Genomic DNA, 14,670 nt, shown 5'->3' with positions numbered 1-14,670 from the left:
CTGAAATGTAGGAAACATCACAATATCATACTCTGAGAAAGTACTGTCAGTACAGGACTGGACCAGAACAGGCAGTCTGAATTGTCAACCATTTTGCATTCTATATTCCCGATCTTTTAAACAACCCTCGTTTGTTGCGGTTGTTGTGGCAGTTTTGTGGCTATTAAAAGCCAGAAGGGTACTAACAGCAGGACCAACCTACACCCCTCAGCTGTTTAGAACCAATTTATGCATGATCTTTGTTTTTCAGCCTTTTCAGAGCATGAGCTTAATCCCCTGGTCTCTTTGTTTTCCTAAAGAAAATGTGATATTCAATGTTTTTGGGGGTTTTTTCAAAATTTTTATTGATTTTTCCAAATTTATAACAAATATCCAAAAGCAAACAAACAAACAAAGATAAAACCTAACTGCAATAATTCCACTTTTGTTAACATTGTTGGGTGACTTCATTGAATCCCCCTGGTTGAGTTTCTATGTATATCATTGTAATGGTTTTCCAAAACTATTTTCACATAAAATTTACTTAGTCTATTAACATCTTTCTTTCTTTTCATTATAAATTTAAACATATTATTCTATAACATCACATGTTTAAATCCTAGGCCAATCTGGTATTTGCAAGTATTTCTATTTAAGTTATCTTAGCATATTTAGATTAATAGTCTTTAAATTTCATCCATTCCTCCTGATACTCCTCCTCATTCTGGTCGCGGACTCTTCCGGTCAGGTCGGCTAGCTCTGAAAAGTCCATTATCTTCATCTTCATCTTCATCATTTACCACTGTTGTGGTCGTGAACTCTGGAAAAGCAGGTCTGGGTGCTGGCAGAAACAGGTTTCCAACGTCGTTGCTCCCGCAACCTGGGACTGAGCTGACTGGCCATTATCTTCTCCGGGGCCTAGGGTGGTCCCAGCCCACAGGTGACTCGCCTCTCCTGGCGTTAGATTTAGACTTCCTGAGCAGAAGGCACAAAAGACAGAACAGGAAAAGTCCTTTCCCCAAAATTTATTTTAAAAACAAGATTATTCAAACTTAAAAGTTGGCACATCTCTTACAGGGTTCAAACAAGAAAATAAAAACATTGTTTAACATCACTAGCTAAACATACTCACAAACGAGAACAAATGAAGGCTTAGGATAGTTCGAAGGTTCTCTGCTGAATCCGCATTCCAGGATAACAGGCAGGCACTCTACATCACAAAGAACGCGCATATGAATGTAGAGATGATGGGCGACTGCCGGCAAGTTGGTAAGCCTGGCAGAAGGGTAGCTTATGAAAAATCTAAAATTCTAGTTTTCAAAAGAAGCTTCTCCTGGTCTAAATGGGTGCTGGATGGCCCATAACCTTGAACAGATCAAATACTTCAGTTATCTAGGGCTCACATTCCATGATACAGGATATTGGAAGCACCACGCAAAACCCATTTCCCAACTCCTGTACACTGCAAATGTCTTGCATAATGGGGACTTGCCAAAGCTAGATGGCTTTCAGGCAAAATTTCTACGATCTCTGCTGCAGGTACCCAACTGTGTCCCCAACTCCATACTTCTGTTAGAAGCTGGTGAATACCCAATTTCAACTAAAGCGTGGTGGGCTGCTCTAAAACATTGGCTCAGGATTTCAGTGTTTGATTTAGGGAAGGGTTTGTACCAACACCTGACCAATGAGGAATTTGTCAGCAAATGGCAGAAAACCATGGCTAAAAAAGCCACCTCTATTGGTCTGTCACCCCCCCCCCCAACTGTATTACCTGGGTTATGAAATCACCCTAAAGACGTTAAAGCAAAGATTATGGGATAATGCACACAGTGACTTGCGATCTCAAACACACGCAGTCTGTAGTCCGCTGGCAGTAGGAGTACAATATAGGCATGTCTTTAAGTTAACATCTTACATTAAAAATCTGACAGTACCAAACCAAATTGAAGGCTTTTCACCAAAGCCAGACTAAACGTCTTTCCTTCTGCAGTGTTGGATGGCAGGTTGAGAGGAGTTCCCTACCAGGACAGACTTTGCTCGTGGGCTCGAGACATCGGTTCCATAAAACATATTTTGTTGCACTGTACAAAATATGAGCAAGCCAGGGCTGAACTGATATTACCTTTCCCGGGAAAATCAGAGGCTCACAATGTCAGGTTCCTATTGAAAGACCGGACAAATGTTAGAACATTAGCAGTGGCAAAGTTTTTATCGGTGGTTGCAAGAACCAATGATCCCTATATTCCGAACAAAATGCTTGTTTAACCTGGAGGTAGGCTGTATGAATTGTGTGTTGCTTTGTAATGATTTGTTGGGTCTCTGGACCGTAATAAAGATTCATGATGATGGTGATGATGATGATGATGAGATTGATGATGATATTTCAACATCTTTTTCAATTCATTGTAAATCTTCTCCCAGAAGTCTTTCACATTGGGATAGGCCCACCATGTATGATAAAAACTACCTTCTCTTTCTTTACATTTCCAACATAAATTATCACTCTTATGATAAATCTTTGCTAGTTTTACAGGGGTTAAGCACCATCTATACATCATTTTCATAACATTTTCCTTTAACATCGTACATGCAGTGAACTTGACCCCTTTCCTCCACAACCTTTCCCAATCTTCAAACATTATGTTATGTCCCACATCTCTTGCTCAATCTATCATCACAGATTTAACTTGTTCATCCTTTGTATGCCACTTCAACAGTAAGTTATACATTTTGGACAAGATACTCAATGTTTTTGGCTTTGCCAAATATATCAGCACATAATTATTTCTGTCAACCAGAGATGTCTAGTCTGTCATCTTTCTCCCTGGAGGTCCTGAGCAGACAGCTAGTCTTTCCTAGCTGTGGTTCATTAGGGCCCCACCTTCTGTACCAGAGGAAAGATGCTTGTGGGCAGGCATCTTGCTGTTGTTGTTGTTGTTACGCAGCTAATAAGTGAGAAGACTGCTAGGGGCAGCAACTCTCATCCTACCACTCTGGAAATTTTGCTTGGTCCAGCAGGACATTCAAGCATGGTTGCAGAAGTGCATTTATTTTATCAATTTGGATGTACAGATGTGAATATCAATAATACTTCCCAAAATGCTACAGAAATATGTAAAATGTAATAACTTTGAGCAATTTCATCAATTCCAATCTAGCCCCGTATCTTTAGTGACTGGTATGCTGAGGTAATATTGTAAGAGCAAATTTCAGAGATTAACTTCGAGTGGACTCTTTCAACATTTTACTTCATTGCATGTTCTTGTATTTGTTTATTTAAAAAAATTTATATACCATGTGATTATTTTCTTTTTCTTTTCTTTTTCTACAAACAAACCTCTAAGTATCGTTCTACTATTATGCGAGAGAGTATTATTCATTTTCTCCACACAGTGGTTAATTTATCTGGTCCCTCCTTATCTCAAAATCTGCTAATTTAATTCCATGGATAAAAAGATGGAAGCTGAGATGCAGGGAATAGAAGAATGTGAAGGTCTTGAGAACAAGATGTGCTTGGATGGCAAAGCTATGCCACAGAAAATTCAATCCGTGGGGGGAACTGACAAGATTTTCCTTGGTGGTGGAGCTGCAGAATCTAACAAAGAAACAAAAACCATTTGTTAGTGACCAGAAGAATAAGGACAGTACTTCTGAACACAGCTGTACAGGAAGAGAGAAGTGACTATCAAGTATCAGCAAAGGGTAATCACAAATGGCAGAGGAGCGAGAATGGAATGGGAATCTGCCCGCCTCTCTGTCCACTGGGAATCTATTGATGCCCACTTTTATTTAACATCTTACAATAAGGAAATTATACAGAAGAGGCAAGCAGTACCTTAATTGCATTTGGCACTGCAAATGCAAATAAGTTTTGTGGATTTATTAGTTTAAAAAAGAGCACATTTTAGAAGTGGAATAAACTGTCTCAAAATCAAACATTTCAAGATTATGTCTACACTACAACATTTATGTTGTACAGTGGTACCTCGGGTTAAGTACTTAATTAGTTCCAGAGGTCCATACTGAACCTGAAACTGTTCTTAACCTGAAGCACCACTTTAGCTAATGGGGCCTCCCACTGTTGCCGCGCTGCCGGAGCACGGTTTCTGTTCTCATCCTGAAGCAAAGTTCTTAACCTGAAGCACTATTTCTGGGTTAGCGGAGTCTGTAACCTGAAGCGTATGTAACCTGAGGCACCACTGTATATAATTTTTATCTTTCGTATTCCTCAGCAGCTATGGATGCCTCTTGTGTTATTTGTTAGAGTAGAATGTTTGTTTATATTAATCGGTTAAAAATATGTTTATTTGACTACAAAGACGTCCTTAATTAATGGACCTACACACTTTTTTTTTAAAAAAAGCATTTTTTTCAATATAAATACTATAAAAACTGCAAATGGCAGGTACCATTTTTAAAGTAAAAACCCCATTCCCATCTCTATTTTGAGATGTCATCATCAGTGACAAATAATGCAGAGTTTTAAAGAATAAGAGCTTTACTGAATTAAAATAAGCTTCTTCATAAACAACATGGTTCCAAATAGTTTGACTGAGATTACGTACTGCTCACAACTGAGGCAGACTGAAATCTTACAGAGAACACACAGAGAAAATGGCTGCTAAGTCACATGTCAGAATGACTCAACAGTTAGCAGTTAGGCCTGAATAACTTTAGTAGGCCCAAAAGATTGTGCAGTCCCAGCACTTCTCAGCCTGCTTTGCTGCTTCTGCTGTCATGTGTCTTTGTCACATGACACACATGTACCATAGGAGAACTACTGACATGACAGAAGGCCATATATTATGTAGTAGGACAGAGCTGAGGAACCAGATATTTTTGGACCCCAGCTCCCATAATACCACATAGCCAGTAGCCAGAGATGACAGATGCTGTAGTCTAGCAACACATGGAGGACCACAGGCTCCATGTCACTATAGCAGGACTTATGACTGAGTAGGGATGGGGGAGAAATTCAATTCAGTTTGCATTTAAAGGTGAATCTATAAAAGTCACGCATTCTGCAACAAGAGACACAGCCTGTGGTGATCACACAGGGTCCCCGGATGTTTAACAGTCTATTGATCCCTGTGCCACACCTGTGCTCGCTTCCCCACTGCCACCAAGCAGTTACTCTCTGGTAAAACACTGAGTCCAGTCAGTTGTTAAAAGTGAACAACAACAAAAAAGTTTATTTTACAAACATTAACAAGTTTATGGTTTCTCAGATAATATTCTTGTCAGTATCTTAACTTTAGTTTCTTTACCGGCCTATACCTTCCTAATACCTTCTGACTGATTATCTCAACTGCTTGACTGACTTCTCTTAACAAATTCTCTCCCTCTCTCACACCAGACTAGCCCAACCCACAGACTTATCTTCTCTGTCTCTTCTAACTCCAGACTGTCTTCTCAACAACTCTCTCTAAAAAAGTCTGTGCTTAAACCTTATACACAGTTAACTCTGCCCCTGGGTTCCCAATGGTTAGTTATTTTACAATTAGTTAACCCTTTCCCTATGAACCCAGTATGATGTCACACACATGGAAGGGCAAACGCCACACAGCCATTCTCTGAAATCAGCATTTATCCAAATTTTGAAATGCTGTTTTCCAGTTAGCTAATGTCTATCTATCTATCTATCTATCTATCTATCTGGGGAAAGAGAGCATAAAAATGAATATATTATTTGATATATAATATCAAGCAAAAAGGCATGATATTATGAGAAAGTGCTTTGCAAAAATGTGCACATTAGTAAAAACTGCACATAAAAATGTGTTCATTAAGAGAAATTCATACCAAAATACTGATGAATCTTCAGGAGGATATTTTTAAAAGCATTCCCACATTGCTGCAGAAATGTGAAGAACTGAATTTAAGATTGGAAAAGTGAGAAACAGAGAAATGAAATTGTCAGATGCTTCCATCCCTACTTCTCAGTGAATTTCCATAGGTTTGTCCTGTAACCTGGATAGTATAACTTGGCAGATTTGCTCAGAAATACCGGTAACTCTCATTACAATACAAGGAGACTTGCTCCCAATAAAGTCTGCATTGTAGCCTAAGTTTTAATTGGGTGATAAACCTACTTTTCTGACATTTTGTGTCTAACTCAGTTCATCATCAATCTCATAAGAAATTGCAGAAAAATAGAGGGGCACATCATGGTCTGAAACTGAATTAAAGATAACCAACCATTAATTAATGAATCTGTATTGGGGGGGATTGAAAAAATGTTTAAATGTTCACCCCATTTTTTAAAAAAAAATGTTGCCATTTTTAAAAATTTCATTGCAATGTTTGACCCACCTGAAAGTGTCAGAACACGTCTGTTTCATTTCCATTGCCTTAATAGTGCTGACATTCTCCACCCCTGAAGCACAAATCTCACTAAACAAGGTACAATTGGATTTAAGAAGCATCTCTATCATAATGTATTCTCTTCTGCACACAACAGTGACTTATGTAAGAAACAGACCCTTTGTTTTCCCCTGCAAAGAATAGTGTGGTTCCTAGACTATAATTGGATAGCTTGAGATGTTGACATTTTTCCCATTTTGACAGCCAGATCAATGTTATTGAAAGTGGTTTGTAGGCGTTCATGACAGGCTCAGGATTAATACTGCCAGCCTGTCTCAAAATGGCTGCTGTTTATAGGCAGGTGTGATGGACAGCAGAGCCAGACCAGAGTCTGATGATGCAGTCCCTCAGAAACTCTATCAGAGTGTTGGAGCCTCTTGCTGACTGGCTACAAAGCCAGCTAACCACAAGTGGGGAGGAGCAGTAGTCTGTGAGGGAGAATAAAAGGAGCGGTTTCTGTGAGAGAGTTAGATAGGGACAGAGATAGTTTATTTTGAGATGGGAGATAGGAATTAGGATAGGATTTGACGGAGGAAGAACTAGTTCTGATTTGAGTTGAACATCCACTCTGAGGAGACTATTTACAGCAAGAGGAAAGGGCATTGCACCTTATGTAGGAAGACTGGGTTGAGTACAGACAGGAATTAACTGGAGAGCTGAGTCTGAGCTGGGAGAGGTAGAAGCTGTGGGAATACAGGCTATCTGGGTCTCATTACAGCCAGGTGGGGAGAGTTCTTCTAAGTAAAGAACACTCCCAAACCCAGTGGCGTAGGGAGGGCAGTGACAAAATGGTGAAAATATAACTTCCGCACCCACCGCACACCCCTTCCTACACCACTGCAGGAGCACTCTCCCTTTGAGTGATTTCCAGAAACCAGAAGCATGTCTGCCTCCAACTTTGCAGGCAGAGCACAGCCTTTATGGCTAATAGCATTCAACAGCCCTCTTCTCCTTGAATCTGTCTAATCCAGAGGCATAGCTAGGTGAGGCGGGGGGCACTGGGTGTCACACTGTGGGACCTGCAGCATGCCTGATCCACGCGTCTCTCCTGAGGGGAGGCGACGGACTGCCTGCAAGTTCCACACTGCTTTTTCGAGCAGCGCAGGGCTTGCATCTGCCCACTGCCTCAGCCGCCCTACAGCTGAGGGAGAGGCTGCAGAGAGGCTCAACGCAGTGCACCCTTCCTTGGCTCGTCCTGCCCCCATGGGGTTTGTAGCCTTTGCTAGATTAGGCCTTGCTTGATAAAAAAAGTAACACTCATCCCATCAAAGGTAGAGAACCCTAACCATTATACTTCCTTGGGAAACATGCCTAAGAACTGAATTCTTGCTTCTGTGAAGCTAGCGAGCACACAAGACAGATTTTGTAGGGGTGACTCCAACATTGTGGAACTTTAATATTTAATATTCCAGTTAATATTTGCTAGGTCCTTTTGGTTCTCGTATTCAAGTAGGCTTTTAGACTTCACCTTTAAAAAAGAATAAAAAGTTTTGCTTTTCCTTAAGAGTGTTTAAGTTTGAAGTCCTTCATAAGATTTCACTTATGGTGATCTAATTCAGTTTCTCTCTTGCTGTTTCTGTCTACTGTTCTGTTGTTTTTACTTCTCTCTGTACATACCTCTGAGAGGGCTTGTCTGGAGGGAAAAGACTAATAAATAGCTATAATTAAACTATAACCATATAGCCAGCCAGCTAGGCCGTTTGGGAGGAAGGGTGGGATGGAGATTAAACAAACAAACAAACAAACAAACAATATGGAAATTCCAGTTCTGGCCCTACAGGAAGAGTTACAGCATACCAGGCAACCTTCTGTAGGCCGTATGTCACAGATGGGCAGGGGAATTACCTTTGACTCTCATGCCAGCACCCCATCCTCCATCCAGGAAAACAAGAAGCATTATCAGAGTTGAAGGATGCATTCCAGTCAGCCAAAAACACTCAAGGAAGTTGCAAAGAACAGCTGATCAGGTGTGCAGCCTGGGGAGAGGAGGGGAGAGTATGAGGGCCAGACAGAGATACCTGGAGGGCTGCATTTGACGCATGACCTAAGGTTTTCCACCCCTGCAGGATATATTTAACCAAAAGCACCTTGTAATCGGTCTTGTACAATTTTGAGGCGCTTTATACGGGAAAGAAGACATACAAAGAAAGACTCTCCTTCCTATGTGGGCAAGGAATAGAGGGTTTTCTTTCTCTTTTATCCCCCTTGCTCGCTCACTTCCCTCCCACATCAGAATGCCTCTATGCACCTGTGGAAACCTGATTGTCTCAAGTGTCCTGCGGGTTAATCAGAAATGGCACCAAATTATTTGGGGTTCGCTTCCTTGAAATTAAAAACTCTTGTCAGAAAAATGTTCCACCATCCTACATTAAAGACAGTCATTAGAGCTTGTATAACCTTTCCCTGTAAGCAGTAAAGAAAAGTGCTTGGCAGTTCTGGGTTCAGTTGGTTTATTCATGCATCTGAGCCTTTTTCAAATGCTTGTGCTTCTTCTTCTTCTTTTGGCAACTCCCTTTCATACCCTTATAGCTATAACATATTCTGGGCTGTCTTTCTCAGAAAATCCCCCCTATAAGATCTTAAGAGCCTGAGCTCATGACATTAATATAGTCAAAGATGAAAATATAGCTTCATGATCATTTTATTTCCCCTACTGCTTTTATCAGTATGGAGAGGGCGGGGGGATTGGAAGCATTGTAGCACCCACAACAGGAGAAATTATGTCACTTTATCTCTGAAAAGTGCACAGCTGACTGACTGAATAACCTGCACAGATAATATGCTAATAAAATGTATCTGGACTGCATAAAATTGGATTGGCCATAAACGAAACAGCTTCCTGAAGGAAAGACGGTGGGGGTAGTGGAGAAAGAGACTTGGCTTTGCACAAGACTCCCTTCCACCTTCACATAAGAAGAAATTCATTGTAATTAAAATAAAAATGAAAGCTTTCCAGTATCTTTTCCACAGAGAGTTTATCAAGGCAATAGTCGACCTAGTTGAAGCCTGGCAATTTGTACCCAATAATATATTTATGCAAATATGTCTATTATTTCCCCAAGCAGGAAGAGGCATGCCTTTTTATTGCATTTCTCCCTCCTCTCTTCTTTTCATAATAAAAATGCATAGGTAATGAATAATCTCTGGATTTGGAGACGAGATAATTTAAATTATCTGGTGTTTAGCAGTTAAGGTGGTTTAAAGGTTAAGGGTGGTTTGAGCTGGGAATTAAAGCAGTCACTATTTTGCTCTTTTGAGATCTGTTTGGAAGAATGATAGGTTTCCTCATGGAGAGGCATAGAAACATATATGTTTCTACAATATATTACCTCTCCTCACCTGTATTACTCCTCCCCACCCTCTGCACAACAGGGGTAGGGCAGCTGTGCACCCAGCAGGGGAAAAGGTGCAGACAAGTATCAATGGCCTTGAGCAGTCCAATAAGTCATGCAGGCCTCATGCAGTGTAGCCAATGAGGAGGCAAAAATTGTCTTGTTTAGAGGGCCAGGTGCAACTGATCCGCAAGGAGCCCCAGTTGCAGCAGAACAATCAGGAGCTCAATTTGAGCTCTCAGTTATTCCTAAGTAGCCTTGTCCTTACCCGCCTGAAGTCATATGTGATGTCAGGTGTGAGGAGAAATGGCCTGATGGGCCAGATTGACCCATGAGCTAGAGGTTTCCAGCCCCTGTTTTAGAACTAAGTAGAAATTTGTTGCCTGCATCCTGCATCAGCCTTTGGTTGTGTGACTTCCTGCCCTATACCTTGCACTGTTGGGTTGATAGAGTGGAAATCCCTTGCTATTGAGACTCTGGAAACAGTGATGTTAATATAGTGAAGAGGTGTGGAACTTTTCCATCCTGAGAGATACATTCCCTACATTCAGGGGCTACATACTAAGTCAGGAAAAAACAGGAATCCAAGGAAACAGAATAATCACAGGAAATGTCAGACTCCAACCCACATAGAACTAAGTCCAGTGCCACCTATTGCAGCCACTATGGCTACCACACTTAACTATGGTAGGCACTCAAGCACTGCCTGCTGCAAAAAAAGAGGACAAAAGAGGACACACGGTTGCATACTATAGCTGTGTGCGTACACTAAGGTATTAACAGTTGATGAACAATGTCAAGGTCTCTGCTCTCCCTTCTTAAAATTTTGTACTTTAAAACCAGTCTTGAACTGGGCAGATCTTCACACTGAAGGCTCCTTCAGACAGAAGCCCTACAGACAGACAGTTTACCAAAGAGTGCCATCTATTTGTAGTACTAAGACACACAACCATCTTGTGTTAAGGTGTAGAATGGCACTATCCAGACTCAATGAGAGGCAGGCCTCTGCCTGCTTTCATAGTCTTGCCCAAGCCACGAGCTAGACCTGCCCCACAAACATCTACATGTTTCAGTCTCACTTAATGAGGGCTTGAACCTCACATTTATTCCAACTCTCTTGTTTTCCATCCCCACTCCCTGGTAAATCACCTGGTCCCGTGGAGACTGGTCTATCCAAGCAAATGGGGCACTGTCCCACCAACCTCATTCTGCCCTCAGTTAGCCTCTATTTCCAAATGCCTGTTTCTTACTTAAAAGTTGAAGGTTTGGTTTTGGCCATTAGTTGTCTCTGGCTGTCATTAGCTTTGACTCCACCTTGTTTGTCTGCCCTTCCTTCTGTCCTACTAGTTCCAATGGGCCATCACTGACTAGGGTAAGGATTAACAAGGGGGTGTTTTTAATGTGTTTATGTATACAGCATTATTCTTTTGGAGAGGAAAACTCTTTGCTGGTCAGCAATATCCTTCAAGGCTACTGCCATCCCTTTTTATTGTTCTTCATTTTTCAACCCAACATGGATTATGTAGCCCTCCAAACAGTAGAGGACCGCCCTCTGTAAAATAGGGCACATGTGCCCTAATAAGGCCACAATGAAATGCATGTTCTGCCATAACAATCAGGGAGTGAAGTGACTTTTGTTGTAAGAATAGGAATTTTGTAAGCAAATAAAAGAATATCCACATGTGAAATATTAAAGGTGATGACCTCCAACACTCTTCATTCCAGTAAGTCCCACCAAAGCAGTGCTGATAAACACATAATTCTCTATTTAATCTCACTGAAGTGGGCCTAACTGGGAATAATTTTTTAGTCGGCCTTGGGAGATCTGCAAGCAAACGCTTCATCCAGATGGAGCAGTTTTATCAGTAGGAATGCAGGAGATGGGATAATTTGACATCCTGCCTAACTTTTATCTGTTCTCCCCTCTTCAGGCCCTAATGGATCATTTCCTGCCAGGGAGGCTGCCAAGAGCACAGAAATATTTTAGTTATCTGAATGAACCTCACGGCAGTTGATCAGAGACTTCTCCATTGATTTGTGGCTACCAAGGACCCATCTTGCTCCATTTCATTCCATGTGGCAATAAAACTGAAATAGATTCAGAGTATCAAAACCCAGAGCAGTTGCCTAACAATACAAGGATTTCTGTCGCAGGAGATTAATTGTAATGAGATTCTTGCATGATAAAGCAAGGTCCTCTTAAAACCACTAAAAGTGGGGGAGGCTCACAAATCTATGCTGGGAAATAGATGTTCCTAGGATAAAAAGGTGTACAGAAACTTTTCCTGAAACTTTTTATATACCCAGAATCCACTTTATCCATTGTCAAAAGCCCTTGTCAGGTGTTGAAACCTCATGTGACAAGGAGGAGTGAGGAACACTCTGTTGGTCCCGCTCAGGGCCAACCCTACCACTAGGCAGAGTTGAGGCAGCAGCAACATCCTGGAAGTCAGATCTGTATGTGCCACATTCCCTACCATACATTCCCTTAACCTAGCCTGTTGCCCTCAGGTGCAGTGGAATACATTGTTCTGTCACCAGTAACTTTCTTCTTCTTCTTGATTGCGTGTGTATTTTAAAGATGCAAATATATCAACCTTGTGCAAGTTACACATTTTAAATGTTGGCATCTCTGAATTATCTCAGTCTTCAGGACAAAAAACATGAATGACATGGAAAAAAGGCAGAACTTCCAAATGGGAAGAGAAGAACAAGGGAAAGAAGATAAAGATATACCAGGGTTCAAATTCCGCATTTTACACATTGGCGTCTTGGACTCACCTCAAGTCCAAATGGAGTGAATGGACCATAAAATGGTAAATAGACTGGTTCTCGAAACAGTTTTCTTAATGGTACTCCATTACTGAAGGAAGAATAACAATAAAACCATGCTCTAACCAACTGAGCTAATCAGGAAGGCTATCTGCAAGACTACTTGTTTCCTGACCCCTTGTTATAGTTTTGTCTCCAAGAGCTAAGGGAAGAAGCTTGTTATAGTTTTGTCTCCAAGAAGCTAAGGGAACAACTCCAAGAGTTCAGGGAAGTTTTTAATATGTAACAATGTACTGTTTTTAACAATTTTTAAAAATATGTAACACTATACTGTTTTTAACACTTGATTGGGAGCTGCCCAGGGTGGCTGGGGAAACTCAGCCAGATGGGCGGGGTATAAATAATAAATTATTATTATTATTATTATTATTATTATTATTATTATTATTATCATCATCATCATCATCATCATTATTATTATTATTATTATGTTATAGTCAGTAACAACATGTGTTACCCATATCTTCCCTGTACATGGCCCACAAAAGCTATCTGTGGACAAACGCCAGCTCCCGCGGCCTAAAAATGGAGATGAGTACCCCATAGTCGAATTTTACAAGACGTAACGATCCAGGAGTCCTTTACCTTTACTTTTATTTTTTGCTTCCATTTTAATGAGGGACCAGAAATATGTGAAAATCAATGTTGTCCAATGATATTTGATAATGTTTCATACCAGGCCCATTGGTATGGATCAAAGCTGCCCAGAGTTTTAATGCCCATGTTTTAATGTACTTTTAATATGTTTTAATGTAAAGATCCTTCTTATGAGGGCCTTCCTGGTGTCAGCCTGTGTGTAGTTCAGATTCAGGAGTTTGATTGCATTTCCTGCCCTTTGGGTGCAGAGTGCTCTGTGTCAGAGCTGGCCACACCTCCTTGCAGGCATGCCTTAAACCAGGGGTTGGCAAGGTTACCTCGCCTGGGCTGGTTCAGTCCTGTGGAGGTCCTTCCATGGGCCAGATCGCTCATGCATGTGCAGCCACAATTTCCAGCGTCAGCGTCTGCACAGACGCGATTTTCGGCCCCGTGGAAGCGAGTCCCCATGGCACGCTACTCCGGTTTAGTGCAGCATGTGGGGACTCGCCAAGCTGGCAGATCAGTTCAGGGGCGGCTCGTGGGCCGGTTAAACGACCCCCATGGGCTGCTTGGAAGCTGCCCAAAGTGGCTGGGGAAACCCAGCCTTATGGGCGAGGTACAAAGAATAAATCATACAATGTTTTTAAACAAATAAAAAAAACCCTAGTTTAATCCATGGTAACATTAACACTGTATACAGCAATGGGTTCCTTGCATATCTTTATGTATTTATTTAAAATATTTGTACTTTTTCTCTCCCCCTTTCCTTCTGAAAAGATCAAGGCAGTTTTAAAAATAAGAAAATCAAGCCATAATTTAGCAATTTAAAATATTTGTTGGAAAAGCAGTAGCAAGAAAAGCAACTTACCTCAAAAAGCTATGAGAAAGATCCTTCTTCTGGGGTCTTCCTGGTGTTAGCCTGTGTGTAGTTCAGATTCAGGAGTTTGATTGCATTTCCTGCCATTTGGGTGCAGAGTGCTCTGTGTAAGAGCTGGGCACACCTCCTTGCAGGCATGCATTAAATACCATGGTGCTCCAACCATTTGGGCCATCTGACCAAGCAAGGCAACTGTCCAACTGCAGCGCCCCCAATTCCTTTTTCAACAATGGTAGGGTCTGGTCCTCTGGTTCTCTACTGAGTGTATCTGGGAACAATTCTCTTCTGCCTTCTGATAGGCTACACCTGAAAAGAGCCACTTCTGCCATTGTGAAAGCTGAGCCCTCTTGAGGTGGTGGGAGGACCCACGCAGCAGGATAAAGCCCACAATAAACACCTAGAGGACCCTCTCCTGAGAGGGCTACAGTAGGAAGGGATGGAGTTCCTTCAGTGGAAGGCCTAAAAACGGAGATGAGCACCCCATAGTTGAATTTTATTAGACTTAACCATCCAGGAGTCCTTTACCTTTACCTATAGTTCTTTGCTTTCATTTTAATGAGGGAACAGAAATATGTGAAAAGGAATGTTGTCCAATGTGATTTGATAATGTTTCACACCAGGCCCATTGGTATGGATCAAATTCAGTGGAACATACAAGCAAGGGATAACATTAAATTTAGGGAAGCTTTTAATGTTTGACAAACTATTGTA

The 14,670-nt window shown here is 41.3% G+C and overlaps 1 long non-coding RNA gene across 1 annotated transcript; it reads right to left on the bottom strand.

Moving 5' to 3' along the window:
- Nucleotides 1-367: 367 nt before the first annotated feature.
- On the bottom strand, nucleotides 368-5,444 carry LOC308468258. The gene is made up of 3 exons (XR_013981539.1): nucleotides 4,545-5,444; nucleotides 1,112-3,574; nucleotides 368-954 (listed from the first exon to the last, which is right to left on the bottom strand). It is a non-coding gene; the product is annotated as an uncharacterized lncRNA (long non-coding RNA).
- Nucleotides 5,445-14,670: the final 9,226 nt, after the last annotated feature.

This window comes from Podarcis pityusensis (genome assembly GCF_964106645.2).
Source record: "Podarcis pityusensis genome assembly, chromosome: Z".
In the NCBI taxonomy this organism is placed as follows: Eukaryota; Metazoa; Chordata; class Lepidosauria; order Squamata; family Lacertidae; genus Podarcis; species Podarcis pityusensis.
The sequence above is the reverse complement of the archived record's forward strand: the minus strand, read 5'-3'. Positions and strand labels throughout refer to the sequence as shown.